The sequence below is a fragment of the Phodopus roborovskii genome, unplaced genomic scaffold (genome assembly GCF_943737965.1).
Source record: "Phodopus roborovskii unplaced genomic scaffold, PHOROB, whole genome shotgun sequence".
In the NCBI taxonomy this organism is placed as follows: Eukaryota; Metazoa; Chordata; class Mammalia; order Rodentia; family Cricetidae; genus Phodopus; species Phodopus roborovskii.
The window spans coordinates 3249877-3265026 of record NW_026126549.1 but is presented as its reverse complement, the minus strand read 5'-3'; the positions used below and the strand labels follow the sequence as shown (position 1 = coordinate 3265026).

At 40.0% G+C, this 15150-nt stretch overlaps 1 pseudogene; it reads left to right on the top strand.

The window, feature by feature from the left end:
• Nucleotides 1-220: 220 nt before the first annotated feature.
• On the top strand, nucleotides 221-811 carry LOC127234115 (peptidyl-prolyl cis-trans isomerase A-like; annotated as a pseudogene).
• Nucleotides 812-15150: the final 14339 nt, after the last annotated feature.

Below are 15150 nucleotides of genomic sequence, written 5' to 3'. Positions count from 1 at the left end.
ATAAACATTAGACACACACACATACACACACACATATGGTAAAACAACAACAGGTTAGAAGCCTTTTATCAATAAAGAAGAGGATCTAAAGAAAGTCATGGGTTTTCCTTCTAGAGTTGAAGGTCTGAGTTAAGCAGGATGAATGACATTTTATTCCATTTAAGGGGGGAAGGATAGGCTTTGCAGACACCGCTGTCCACTGCTGCTTCTTCCTGCAGCCATGGTCAACCCAACTGTGTTTTTAACATCACGGCTGATGGCGAGCCCTTGGGCTGTGTCTCCTTCGAGCTATTTGCAAAGTTCCAAAGACAGCAGAAAACTTTCATGCTTTGAGCACTGGAGAGAAAGGATTTGGATACAAGGGTTCCTCCTTTCACAGAATTATCCCCGGATTCATATGCCAGGGTGGTGACTTCACATGCCATAATGGCACTGGCGGCAGGTCTGTCTACAGAGAGAAATCTGAGGATAAGAACTTCATCCTGAAGCATACAGGTCCTGGCATCTTGTCCATGGCAAATGCTGGACCAAACACAAATCATTCCCAGTTTTTTTTTTTTTTTTTTTTTTTTTTTTTTTTTATCTGCACCGTCAAGACTGAGTGGCTGGATGGCAAGCATGTGGTCTTTGGGAAGGTGAAAGAAGGGATGAACATTGTGGAAGCCATGGAGCGTTCTGGGTCCAAGAATGGCAAGACAAGCAAGAAGATCACCATTTCTGACTGTGGACAACTCTAATTCTTTTGACTTGCAGGCTTCTTACCCACCAGACCATTCCTTCTGTAGCTCAGGAGAGCATCCCCCACCCCATCTGCTCACAGCTTATGTGTGTAAGTATTCAGACATCTGTACTGGCCTGATCTTGGGTTCTGACAGGATACATCCTCAGCTGAAACCACTAAGAGCATCACTTGTGCATATTCACTACATTCCCTTTTAAAAATGCTCTGCCCACCTTCTCTCTCTCTCTCTCTCTCTCTCTCTCTCTCTCTCTCTCTCTCTCTCTGTGTGTGTGTGTGTGTGTGTGTGTGTGTGTGTGTGTGTGTTGGCAAAATAGGATCTGTAGAAAAGAGAAAAGTGAGGGATATCAGGAGAGGTAGGTTTCTATTCTGGCTACACTGTTTGTTTGCTGCGTGGTAGTAGCCAGGTAGTTTTATTTCACTCAGCTTGTGTGTAACAAAGAGACACCAATATCTACTTCACTGAGTTATGATAAAGGCTGAATGGAGGTCTGGAGTATTTAATAAGTACTATCATGATTATAAATGTTAATTTTATTTACTTCCCTATTATTTTACCAGTAATAAAGAATTATAGAGCCCTGTATGATTAGCACAAATGTCCTCTGTGATTCCCACATGTCAGCCCAAGAATCTGTAACCTTGACAGTTAGACCCATTCCCATCACCACTTTTCTCTATGTGTTCTTGTTCAGGACACTTTTGGCTAAGCAACTTTTCCAGGTTATGTAGCTGGGCTCACAAGGAGCTGGTGTGAATGATGTCAGCCACCTGAACCTATGGTAATGAACTTACAGATTTCCCACAAGCCCACCTTGCTTAATTTTTGAGACTAATTTTGACTCAGTGTATGCTTAGGCTCTCATTATGTGACTGATACTCATCTATTTTAATGAAGTGGACTTTTGGGCTGTGAATCATTGTGAAACTAACTAAGCCACTATCTCTGTCCATCAAGGAATCTTCTCTAAAGATGAAGAAAATCTGTCATTTTCTTCATACTTATTTGAAGGTTCAACCTACACACTTGTTGGCAAACCACACCACATACAATTACTGTCTTTTTCTGTTTCCATCAGCTACTAGATGAGGGCTCCATGATGATGGATAAGTTAGTCATCAATCTCATTATCAGGACATTTATGGTAGCCTTTCCATTGTTTCTCAGATTGTTAGTCAGGGTCATCCTTGTAGGTCTCTGGACATTTCTCTAGAGTCAGTCTTCTCTTCAAACCTATAATGGCTCCCTGTTTTATTCTCTCTCTCTCTCTCTCTCTCTCTCTCTCTCTCTCTCTCTCTCTCTTATTTTTTTCCTCCCCTGACTCAATCTTCCTAGAAGCAGACACCCACAGCTAGACACTGACCTGAATTGGAATCCAGATGCAGAGGGGGAGGACAAGACCAGGCTATACAAACCCACAGAGACAGCTGACCTGAACAAGGAGGAGCTATGGCCCCCAGACTGATAGCTGGGAAACCAGCATTGGACCAACTCAGACACCCTGAACATGGGTCTGTTTACATCACTCCTTAAAAGTTGTGTGGTTTAATTTTTTTTGTCACTTATACTGAGTCAGGAAACCTCCCTTAAAGGAGCTGCGCAAATTTCTGCTTGCCTCTAGCAAAACAGAGTCCAACCAAGAAAAATGCTGTTACCAAGAAGCCTTGCTTGTCTTTGTTGTTTTGTTTCTAAAACCCTTTTTTTAAGCTTTTGTTAAGTTTTAAGTGGAAGTTTTTAAGTCCATGTTTGGCACAATTTTGTTATGAGCAGGTTTTTCAGGACACCTGGACCCACAACCACACTAGCCCAAAATAACACACAGAGATTCTGGCTGTATTAGATATAATTCTGTTGGCTTGTTACTAGTTCCTTATGGCTAGCTCTGTCTTAAATATTAACCCATTTCTATTAATCTAAGTATTTCCACATGGTTTTATCTTACCCAAGAAAGGGCCTGGTGTTCTGCTCTCTTTCTGTCCTACATGTTGAATCTCTTCCTACCTCTCCCCCAAAACTCCTTGTCTCCTAGTCCCACCTATCTTGCTTTCCTACTGGCCAACAGAGCTTTATTCATTAACCAATAAGAGAAACATATTTGCAGAATGACATCTCCAATCATGGGTCTCAGTTAGAAGGCCTGGGCAGTCTAAGGGACCTCTGATAGTGGAACCAGGATGTATTCCTGGTGTACAAAAGGACTTTTGGAGCACATTCCCCATAGAGGGATACTCCTTTAACCTAGAGGCAGGAGGGAGGGCCTAGTCCCTACTCAAAATGACTTGAAAGATTTTGATGATCCCTCCTGGAAGGCATTACCCTCCCTGTGGATTTGGCAGGAATGGGATGGGAGAGTGGTTGGAGGTCATGGGAGGGAGGGAGGGAGGGAGGGAGGGAAGGAGGAAGGGAAGAAGGAAGGGAGAGAGAACTGGGATCCATATGTAAAAAAAAATTACTGTCAATGTCAGTACCATAAGCATATAAGAATTTAAGATACTCTGTAATGGGAGAATTCCCTAGTACTGCAGACTTTTGAGCAGCCCCCTCTACTCAGTACATGCTCAAAGTCTGCATCTACCTCACTGCCCAAACCAACCATGACAACTACAATTGCAGATATCTTGAATATCTCTTAGGAAGCACAGATGTTCAGTTTAGAGCCTGGTAGACAATTTCCAAAGGCCCTAAATGCTAGTCTTTCAGTGTGCCTCTTCACCTCAAAATAGCTCAGACAGAAAGGTGGATGAGGCTTGTGGCTTTAAATAGCCAGAGGATGACTTTGGCTTTGTCTGCCTTTGTCTGCAGTCAGCAGACTGCTGTAGAGTATAGAGCTCCAAACAGAGGCTCTGGTCAGAATGTTCATGAAGTCCCTGTCCAAGCCAACATCTTTCTTCTTGTCTTTTCTAATTCTTAAACATGTTCTTAGTACCCAACAATGGGAAGTGGTATTTTTAAGACAGTGAAGTGATGTTTTCAATTGACTTTCATTGTTTGGATAAATTTAACATTAGAGAAGAAATCAGAAAGGAACCTATACAACCAAGCAAGAAGGATGGGGGGCAAAATTGTTTTCTAAAGAATGGACTTGACAATACCTCACTTATGTAAAACGTCTACCTTCAAAACAAGTAAAAGAATCACTGAGCTTTATTGGTACAGAATGAACAGTATAGTTTAACAGTATTTATCTCTGGAAAATAATTGCAATGGTTTTTACTACTTGTAGTTTTTATTTTCTGGGACTTTTAATTATAACAGGTAGACACTATATCGAGCAGGAGAAAAAACGAAACAAAATGTCCTCCCAGCAGCAATGTATGCATGAGAGTGCGAACTCTTTTTAGCAAGTGTTAGCATACTCCATCTCTTCACTGCTAGCATTTTAAAGTACTAATATTGAGGAGAAAAGTAGTATTTCTTTAATTAACCCATAGAAAGGTAAAGGTATATTGTAATCAGAAAATTAAAATTACAAAATCATTTGTATTATCATTAACATATATTCAATATATTATGTATTCCTGCATATGAATGTATGACTTGAACATTACATTTAACATTGCTTTATATATTTTGCAGCTAACTTATGTGATTGAAATAAACATTTCACCTACAAGAATAAATAGAGAGAGAAAATGGAAGATATAGGATGAAATGCCAACTCTGGAGATTTCTGATTGTTATAATTATTGCCTTATTTTGCTTATATTTTACCACTAAATGTTTATATTGAGAAAAGCTATGTATCTAATGCCAACAATTATTTTTTTCTAATGTATAAAGGGACTTTTAAAAGGTGTATTTCATTTTTAATTAGTTATTTACTTTAAATTTTGTATATATTCCTTTCTGCAGAGGGACATGTGTGAGCAACGTGTGAGTGGAGTCCAGAATAGGGTAACAGATGCTCTTGACTTGGATCTACAGGTGGCTGTGAGCCACCAGGAACTGGACTCCTTTCCTCTACAAGCACCGGAAGTACTCCTAACCACTAGCCCATCTCTCCAGCTCAAGGGTTTTTTGTTTGTATTTTTGTTGTGTTGGTGGTTGCTGTAGAACATCCAGCTTCCCATGCACCCCTTCCTCTCCAACCTATCTTTGTCTTTGAGTTTATCACTGCTTACTTCATCACATTTACAGACTAATGTTCCTCAAGTTTGGTGCACTGGGTTCTGCTGGGATCTATTAAAATCTTTTCAGATTCAGGTGCAGCAGGGTTCAGTCAGGGCAGGAAGGCTTGCGGTCAAGAGAGCTTATAACTCTGTAACCAACATGAGGTTTGTCTTGAGATACAAAGCCAAAAGCTGCTTTACCTCAGCCCTTACCCATTTTCTATTTTTTTGTGGGGGGGGCTTCTCTGAGAAATTCACAATGATAATAATTAATGCAGAAACAGCAATAGTATGAGATAAAGGGAAAGAGCCAAAGGAAAGAAAGTTTATGAAGTTATGTCAATAAAGGTGGATCCAGAGAAAGCCCTGACTTCATGTACCAAGGGAATATAGTTATTTGTCGTTTTGCTCTTTTCTCTGCATTTTCAGATCTCTGCACCTGCTGTACTCTTCCAACCCTGCCCTTATGCTGAGCAAACATTTTCACGATTCTGTCAATTAAGATTGTGTGAACTTGGAGGTCTCTTTTTGTTTGTTCATTTTCATGTCTTGGGGCTAAGATGACAGTGTGTATTACCCATGTCATGAATGAATGAAAAATAATTTTCTCCTTTCAATGAAAACACTTCTTATATGTCATGTCTTGGTTAACATATATTTATTAATGAAAAATACACCAAAATACAGTTTATGTTTAATTTTCCTAACTTTTGATCTGCTATATATCCATCATTTCCTTAAAACACTGTAGATGCCAATGTGTTCTGCCAATTTACAGGACACTGATAGCCAGCCAGGCCAAGCATGAGAAATTATGTGATGAGACACAGAGTGTGATTATTTTCAAGCCTCAAACTTTTGCTTCTGCTCTTAGAAATATTGGGTGAAGAAAACATTTCATCAAAAATGATAAGGTGCAAGATAATATTGTAGACATCATCCTATTGTGAGCATAACCTCACTGGTAGCCTGCTCTTTAACAGAGAAGTCCAAGTAATTGCCACAACATTCATTTTCTCTATGAACAAAATATATACCTCCTGTATGCAGGTTGGTTATTATTAATGGGTCTCTTTTCCTCTTCAAACTGTCAGACTTGTTAATGCCAGGGGTAGAGAGAACAGGATATTTACCTGATTTAAAAACTTCTTAAACTTTATTTTTTATTTAGTTTTCTTCCTCATTTTCTTTATTTTAAAAACAACCTATTTCCATTTTACATACCAACCCCAGTTCCCACTTCCTCCTCATTCTGCTACCCCTTCCTTCCCTCCATACTCCCCCACCACCACCATCACCACTCCTCAGACAGGGTAAGGCCTCACATGGGAAGTCAAAGAATTCTGGCTTCTTACTTTGAGGGAGGACCAAGGCCCTTTCCGCTATGTCTAGACTGAGCAAGGTATCCCTCCAAAGAGAATGGGGTCCACAAAGCTAGTTGAAGCACTAGGGATAAATCCTGGTCACACTGCAAGTGGCCCCAGAAACTGCCCGAGCCACACTACTGTCACCCACATTCAGAGGGCCCAGTTTGGTCCTATGTACGTTCCCTGTTGTTAGTTCAGAGTCAGTGAGCTCCTGCTAGTTCAGGTCAGCTTATTTTTCTAGCCACCAAGGGTCACTATTCTTTTAGGCAATCGGATAGAGCACAACCTTGGTGCCAGTTTTGATTCTTTTAATTTCCACGTAAGTTTCCTATCTCCCCAGCCTTGCCAATATATTACCTCCCTTATCGCTGAAGAGAAGACAAAAGTTGACCCAGGAATATCTCAGGGTGGTGTGGAAAATTAGTTAACCAAGCTACACTAGCAGAGAACAAACTGAAGGGCAAGAATAAGGGCACCTCCTCAATTTACAGTGGCTTTGGAGCAACACATTCAAAAAATTATATAAGTGAATTCACTTCTTCTCTGTCCTTACTTTCACATCAAGGGGACCTCAGACAAAGACAGTCTGAGGTGGTGACTCTTTAGGAATCTCCATGGTTTCTGCTTTGCCTCCAAACCAGAAACCACTCACATCTTAGGTAAAGACTTTTAGAGAAGAGGGATGGTGAAAGTCCAAACTCATACATAGGTGTAGTCTTCCAAGTCCTGGCTGCAGAGCACACATGGAAACCAAGAGGACTTGAGCTCAGCAGCAGTAGACATCACACTGCAATGTAGTGTTCTGTGTGTGTATGTGCGTGTGTGGGGGTGTCCCTTCTTTATCTATCTATCTATCTATCTATCTATCTATCTATCTATCTATCATTTGCCTGTCTGTCAGACTTTCCCCATATGCAAGAAAATCAAATGCTGCTATAAACATAGTTGAACAGATGTCTTTGTTGAATGGATGTGCATCATTTGGTATATGCCTAAGAATGGAACTGCAAAGTCCTGTGGTAGACTGATTCCCATTTTCCTGAGGAACTGACATACTGATCACCAAAATGGCTGTGCAAGTCTGCACTCCCACCAGCAGTGGAAGAGTGTTCCTCTTTCTCCACATCCTCTCCAACATTATTTGTAATAGCAAGAACCTGGAAGAAACCTAGATGCCCCTCAGCTGAAGAATGGATAAAGAAGATATGGCACATTTACACAATGGAATGCTTCTCAGCAGAAATAAACAAAAACAAAAACTAAACAACAACCACAAACACAAAACAAAACAAAACAAAAAAAAAAACAATGGAATCTTGAAATCCACAGGCAAATGGATGGAACTTGAAGAAACCATCCGGAATGAGGTAATCCAGTCACAAAAAGAACATAGTATGTACTCACTCATATATGGATTTTAGACATAGAGCAAAAGATCACCAGCCTATAATCAAGAGCACCAGAGAATCTAGGATACAAGGATGAATCTACGAGATTCATACAAGGTCCCTCACAGAAGGGGAAAGGAACAAGATTTCCTGGAGAAAGAGAAGGGGAGGAGAGGAAAGCATGTGGGACTAGGAAGACTGAGTCAGGGAGGAATAGAGGAGAGAGGGAGGGAAAGAGAGAGAGAGAGAGAGAGAAAGAGAGAGGCCATAAAATAGGGAGCCCTTATAGGTTTAAAGAGAAAAACGACTCTAGAGAAATGTCCAGAGACCTATAAGGATGACCCCCAACTAACAATCTGAGCAACAGTGGAAAGACTAACTTAAATGTCCTTCCCAGATAATGAGATTGATGACTAGTTTATCTACCATCATAGAGCCCTCATCTAGTAGCTGATGGAAACAGAAACAGACACCCACAGCTAAACACTGAGACAAACTTCTGGAATCCAGTTGCAGAGAGAGAGAGGAGTGATAAGAAAATGGGGATAAGACCAGGCTACAGAAACCCACAGAGACAGCTGACCTGAACAAGGGGGAGCTAATGTCCCCCCAAACTGATAGCATTGGACCAACTCAGACCCCCTGAACATGGGTTTCAGTTAGAAGGCCTGGGCAGTCTAAGGGTCCTCTGACAGTGGAACCAGGATGTATCCCTGGTGCACAAAAAAGACTTTGGGAGCACATTCCCCATGCAGGGATACTCCCTTAACCTAGAGGCAGGAGGGAGGGCCTAGTCCATGCTCCAAATAACTGAACAGATTTTGTTGACCCCTCCTGGAAGGCATCACCCTCCCTGTGCAGTGGAGGGAGGGGGATGGGATGGAAGGGTGGTCTGGGGGCGTGGGAGGGAGGGAAAATCAAAGGGAGGGAGTGGGAACTGGGATGGATATATAAAATAAGAAACAAAAATAATTAAAAATTTAAAACAAGAAGAGAAGAGATGGAAGTGGAGGCTCCAGGAAGATGGAGAGATGAAAGGGTTAATTTAGCCTCACTTGGTGTTGTACACCTGCAATCCCAGAGCCTGGGAACTGAGAGGACAGGACCTGGAGTTTAAGGCCATCCTGTGCTACACAGCTTACCCTTTCTAAAACCAATTTACAATAAAAACGGAAAGAATTGGAGGAAGGGAGAATGAATGAAGGGGGAGAGAGGGTATGAAAGACTAAGAACAATAATGTTTTATTTGTGTCATTAAATGCATGCAGCTGTGTGACTTGAAGTCTCTGAGACACCAAATTTAATTGTCCCATATTAGCCATCCTAGATATGTAGCAGGGAAGCGCGTAAGCAAGCTCACTAGCACAAGTGAGGGTACCAACACACGTGAGTTCAGATCTGGTTACAAAGTAGCAGCATTTCCTATCAGCTGAATAAAGACAGCATCCAGGTGGGCCGGAGGAAATAGAGTATCAAGTGGAAGGCTGATGTTCAAGCCAGACTTTGGCTTGAGTTCTCTCCTCACATGGTTGCTAAGGACCCACAACAGCTTCAGGCATTTCTAGGCATTTCAACAGCACACCCTACTTGGCCTTTGCTGATATATTGCAATTTTGAGAACTCACATGATGAGGGATGGCTTAGTTAAGGCTGAAGCTTTCTTCAGCCTTGGAAAGGAACTTTTGCTAGCCTCCTGTTGGGATAAACACCCACCATGACCTCTTGCAGTGCAGCTGCCTTTGGAGCCAGATTGATGGGAGCTCTGTGTGTTATATAGACATGGAAGGAAACACTGCCTTTGAACCAAAATTAGAGGGGAGGAGAAGTACTCTCTGTGAAGGCATTGATTTGGGCCATTTCTCTGCCCCCATTCCATAGTTATGGTCCTTCTGATAAAGTCCTGTTGAACTCAATTTGGCAGAGTGATGAGTTTTGGACAGGGGCTGTGTGCAGACCCTGGCTTATAGCTACAGCATCGACACGAAGGAAAACATACTCCACCCAAAACTCTCCAAAAACCACTAGTGAGATTTTTTCCTCTTGATACATACAGCCTGCCATATGCCCAATCCCTCCCCCACCCACCTCCCAGGCAAAATGAGAAAGTGGTGAAGTGTTCTTACCAACCCTGCTCAGGGTCCCTGAAGCTTGGGTTCGTGGGGAACCTAGATTCTGTAATAAACAGAACAAGGGCAGTGAAATCCTTGCAGCTATTCATTCTTGGGTGATGTAGTTAGAAAAATGTGCATCAACCTTAACTCTTGATGTTAATTTTTCTTCATCTCTCCCACTGGAGCAGTAGGCAGGGGTGAGAGCCTTTCCTATGATTGAATCTAATGAAATATAATTACTTTAATCAATCTCTGGGGCTTTGGAGTTCATTCACTTCCCATCTTCTCAGCACAGGGTTTTTCAGGAGAAGCCCTATAACATTCCATCTCCTAATGCATAGGAAAAGTCTTCCTCAAACATTCCTATTACTTTTGTCTGCTTAAGCTCTTACTCCCCTGGTCTTCTGAGTTCAGTATAATGGGGGATTTATGTCTCAATAGACAACTGAAAAATCGGCCTATGGAAACAAGCCAGAGCCTGCAAACCTCCCCATGTAGGCTGAGTGACTATGGCTATGGATGTCTTATTTCTTGGAGTCCTCCCATTCTGCTGCTTGGCTTTCAGTGCTTCATGGGACTACACACTAGTCATGTGGGAGGAGAGGCTATGGAGAATAAGCCCCTCTCTGTCACCAGTCACTTACATGAGAGCTGTGTAAAAGAAGTCCTGGCCTGAGGCCACAGATGGGGTTCCAAACCCACCTGGAACAGAAGCTCCCCCTCTTGGAGTCTCAGGTTCTCTCCCCTTGTACTTGTACTGTCCCAGGGATGGGGCTGTAATTCCCAAGCATGTGCCTCAAAACAGAAACAGCTTTCATGAGCAAAGTGTAGGAGACTCTAGGCTAACAAGTTTCAAAAGATTCTTTACTGAATAACCAATAGAGGTCACATTGAATGGTATGAAGAAGACTGAAATTACAAAGTGGACTGCATGAAAGATATTATATTTCTCACTCTGTACACCATCCAGTTCTTTCCATTTTTTTGAGTGTGTGTTATAGGGACACATTGTACCCGTAGCAAAAGACAAAGTTATTTTTTAAATTAATATCTTAGGAAGTACTTTCTGTCTATAATTTTCCCTTTTGACAGATAATCATAATGATATTTATAGACAATTTCATGTTACTAACAGGAAATAAATAAATATATATATTCAGACATTTAGAGTGCTGAAGCCAAACCCCACTTTGAAACTGGCATTTTCAGAGTGGTAGGACTGAGGCAGTATGATTTATTATCATATCTATTTGGTGTGTCAGACACTCTGATAAATTACCTCTTTGGATTATCTAATTTAATTTTCACAAGAATCTTATGATCTGTTGTTTTACATTTACAGATGAAGAATCCAGGGCCTGATAATATTTTATAAATAATAAATAATTATTGAAAACCCATCCAATCAACAAGAGACAGAGGCAGGGCTTCTACTCATTGTCCTGATAGCAATTTCATATTAAGTATAATTAAATATCTATATTAAATAACCAATTACCAAATCTCTCCCTTTTCCTACCCCTATTTGGCAACCTGCCATACCAAACTAGAAATAAACTAACTCTAACAGTAATCATCTTTCATGTAAAATGCTGAATTAGCATGAAATAAGGTTGAATCATTGATTTCACATATATATATGTGATATATATATATATACATATATATATTTATATATATATATATATATATCTCAACTAAATGTTACCAAATGATTTATTATGATTGGTGCTAAATTACAATCTATGTGAAATGTAATCATTGTGGAAACACGTAAAATAGTTACCTAGTTTTGTAATTATATTCACACAAGGATCTGAAATATAGTTTCTGTTTTGCCTTTTAAAATATATCCACAGAATTACTTTAGTTTTTGCCACACAATTTTACAATACTGATACTGCACCTGTATAATCTACCATATTATAAGAATGAAACAAAATATGAAAGTAGTTGGTAAAAAAATTATTTCTTTCCACAGCCATCAGGCCATCAGTAATTCCAAAGAAGATAGTTTCTTTCCATTGGCAGTGAGGATGGATGGTAGTCATTTCGCATTGCAGATTTTTACATACATAAACATGTGTATGAATACACCCATGTGTTGCCTGGACTATTGTTCCATCTGAAGATGTTTGCCTTTTGAGTTGACCAATGGTTGCCAAAATGCTGTGCAATTCTATTGGGACATCGGCAGTATTCTTTTTTTTTTTTTTTTTTTAACCATGTTCCTCTCAAAAATCAAATATATAAGAAAGAAATACAGCAAGCTATGATCTACAGTGCTACAAAGCAAGGTAAAACAGTTACTAAGTTATCAGTCATAGCAGTTTATGTATATTTGCTATTCACAGACTGCAGACTCTTGTTGAATATCTGTGCTGATGGAAATTGATGACATATAGACATGCATTCGTGTGAGTACATAATTAATGATGTTTATACTGTAATAAGCACATTCATTTTAACACCATTCAGTAAAACAGATTTCTTTAGGGCTTGAGCTAAATCTGCTATCACAATTATACACAAAAGAACCTGTAAACAAGCTGACGTCACACTTATGTACAAGCAAACTGCATTGGAAAAGCGAAGAGGTAATTTCAATGGGTGTCACTTGGTACGTATCAGTGTGCAACAAACTGGCCCGTCATCAAGTGCAGGAATGAGGTCAGCAAAAAAAAAAAAAAAAAAAAAGAATATGAGCAAGGCTCCTGTCAGTCACTACTCAGTGTTCTGACAAAATCCAGATGTCTCTCTGTGGGGATGACATCACAATCAAAGCATCAGAGACAGATGCAAAGAGAAATGTGACAATCCCTGCTGAATGTATCTGGAGATCTCCAGGTAGCCTATTCAGCGCGGGCCCCAAAGTTGAGAAGGGTTAAGGGTGATGAGGATATTATTTAAACATGTGCATTTAATTTAAAGAAAGTGTTCTGTTGATTGAGTTATAGCCAGTGCTCTGCTTGTTATAAAAGATGTGGGAAAGGAGAACTTAACTTTTTTAAGTCCTCTACCACAAAGAGTTATTATTATTTTTTATGAACTTAGCTGAACACTATTGCCAGCCTAAACCGTATCACTGGAAGATGACTATGTCTACAAATTTCAGGGGGACTTCTGGAATGAAGCTCTTATAACTTAGTGTCTCTGACTGTTTTAGATAAATAATGAATCCAGTTTCTTATAGCGAGAGGCATTGATAAGCTATATTGGTAACCCCAATTCCCCAACCTCCATGCTATGCAAAACTATATTGCCATGACAGTCTCTAAATTAGGCAGAGTAAGTTAAGCTAATTCTCCTGATTCAGTTTCCTCAAAAAAAAATAAAATAAAATAAATAAATAAAATAAAATGAAAATGAACAAATGGAAAAAAATCACAAGGGAACTCAAAGATGGGATGATGTAAAACTTCCCATCCATCCCAAAATGTTGGGAACAAAGAAAATTGCTGTAAGAGTTCTCAAACTTCATTAGAACATTTAATTAAAAAGCATGAAGAAAAGACATTTCTTCCTCAAGCCTAATAATCACACCTGGAGGGGGCTTATGGAGATGATCTCTCCACTGGTGTGCCTGGGTGTCTGCTTCTGTGTGCACTCCATTTAGGTGCCCAGAAGGAGGAGAAATCTTGTTCTATCAGCTGAGCCCTGGCTTGGGAGACAGACTGTCTTTGAAGGGTCAGGCTTATGTGCTTAGGAACTGATCCCATAAAGTACCAGGGAAGCTTGCATAGGTTAACTTCAAACACCTCTCACACTCTCCCACAATCTCCAAAGCACTTGGCTCTGACTGAGAATATAGCCGACCTTTTTGCCCCAAGTTTAGACATTTGGCTCTTCTGTCCATAGGATGGATATCCAAACAGATGAGACATGCTTTCTTTCATTTGACTCTGATCTCCCTTTTCTTAGCAACGTTTTGGTACTTGTGTAAACAGGCTGAAAGGGTGATTGGCAGGAGGCAAGAGAGTGTTTGGTGTGCTCACTGTGCCCTGGAGACTTGGCACCTATTTACAATGTGCATATTTTAAACTGATTGCTGTAACTTCAAAATAACTAGACTGCTAGCCAGTTCCTTTCGTAATCATGGGCCCTGTAGACCCCATGGACTATGAGAGGGTGATTTCAACAACTGGTGAGTGAACCGGCCCTGCCAGCAGCCAGTGGGTTTGTGCTGTCATTTCTTTTTCTTTTCTTCTTAAAAAAAAAAAGTCACCACTTTCACTTGGTGGCATTTTGTTTCCCCCCTTTTGTTTTGTTTTGTTTGTTTTGGTCATGAACAAATTTGAAACACAGTTTGAAATTCCAACCAGCGGTTTGGCATTTCTTTAAATACAGTTTTGTTTGCTTGGTTTTTTTTTTTTTTTTTTTTTTTTTTTTTTATCCATAGAAGTTCAATCTAGGTATCTGTATCATATTGTCTGTATCATCAATAAATATATACATTCATAGTAGAAGAGAGTTCTGGAAACCAGAACTACAATAGACTATTTAGGAAACCAATGTAATAGACTGTAATCATTAGCTTCCTAAATTCAAAATTTCAAGTTATGTGTTTTATGTGTATACATATGTATAGATATATAGCTATTTTTATATATATACATCAAGATAGATGTACACACATATATACATATATACATGCAATTTATATACCAACACACAAAAAACCCAGATACCCATACTCATTACACACACTCGTACTTCATTGCAAATTTTTTTTCTTTATCCCCCACCACAGCTTAGAAGAGTAATCATGACATACCATGAGCAGCCACTGAATCTGTATTTTTGATCTGACTTAAATAAAAAGATGTGCTTACAAGTCAAAGTGAAAAAGCAGAAGGGTACATAGACACATGTGTGCACAGTCACCCACATGTTGTATGGCCTTTGAAATTTGCCCTGGTGCCCTGTACACAGTGTGGCAAGCAGTCTTAGGTACAGCCCTGCTAATACATAAAACAGCCTAGAGTAAAGATCCTTTAGGACTGGACAGGGTGACATCAGCTGTACACTATGACTGCCCACACCCCCACATACAATTTGCAGTGCAAAGTAAAGTCTGTGGCATAGAGACTTTTCCTTATCGCCTCTGGAAATGCATGTCCAATAGTAGTTGTGGTTTAAAACAACTCATTTCTTTTAAAAATGGTGCTAGGCAGAGATCATATTGGCTACCCTTTGCTTTCAGTAAAAGAAAAGGGGAAACAGATAGGAATTGCAAATAAAATGAGAAGCAGTTATTTTGTGAGATGGTTAAGTCCATAACCTTTGGAATACACACAATAAGCCCAGGTGGGAATGTGTTTCTGCCACTGTTTTATGGGTCTCTGTGCTGCATTCTCTTTTTGAACTCATTGAGCTTATCTGTAAGGCAAGAGGCAGTGACAGGGGATACATTGTTAGATTATTAAAAGATTTGG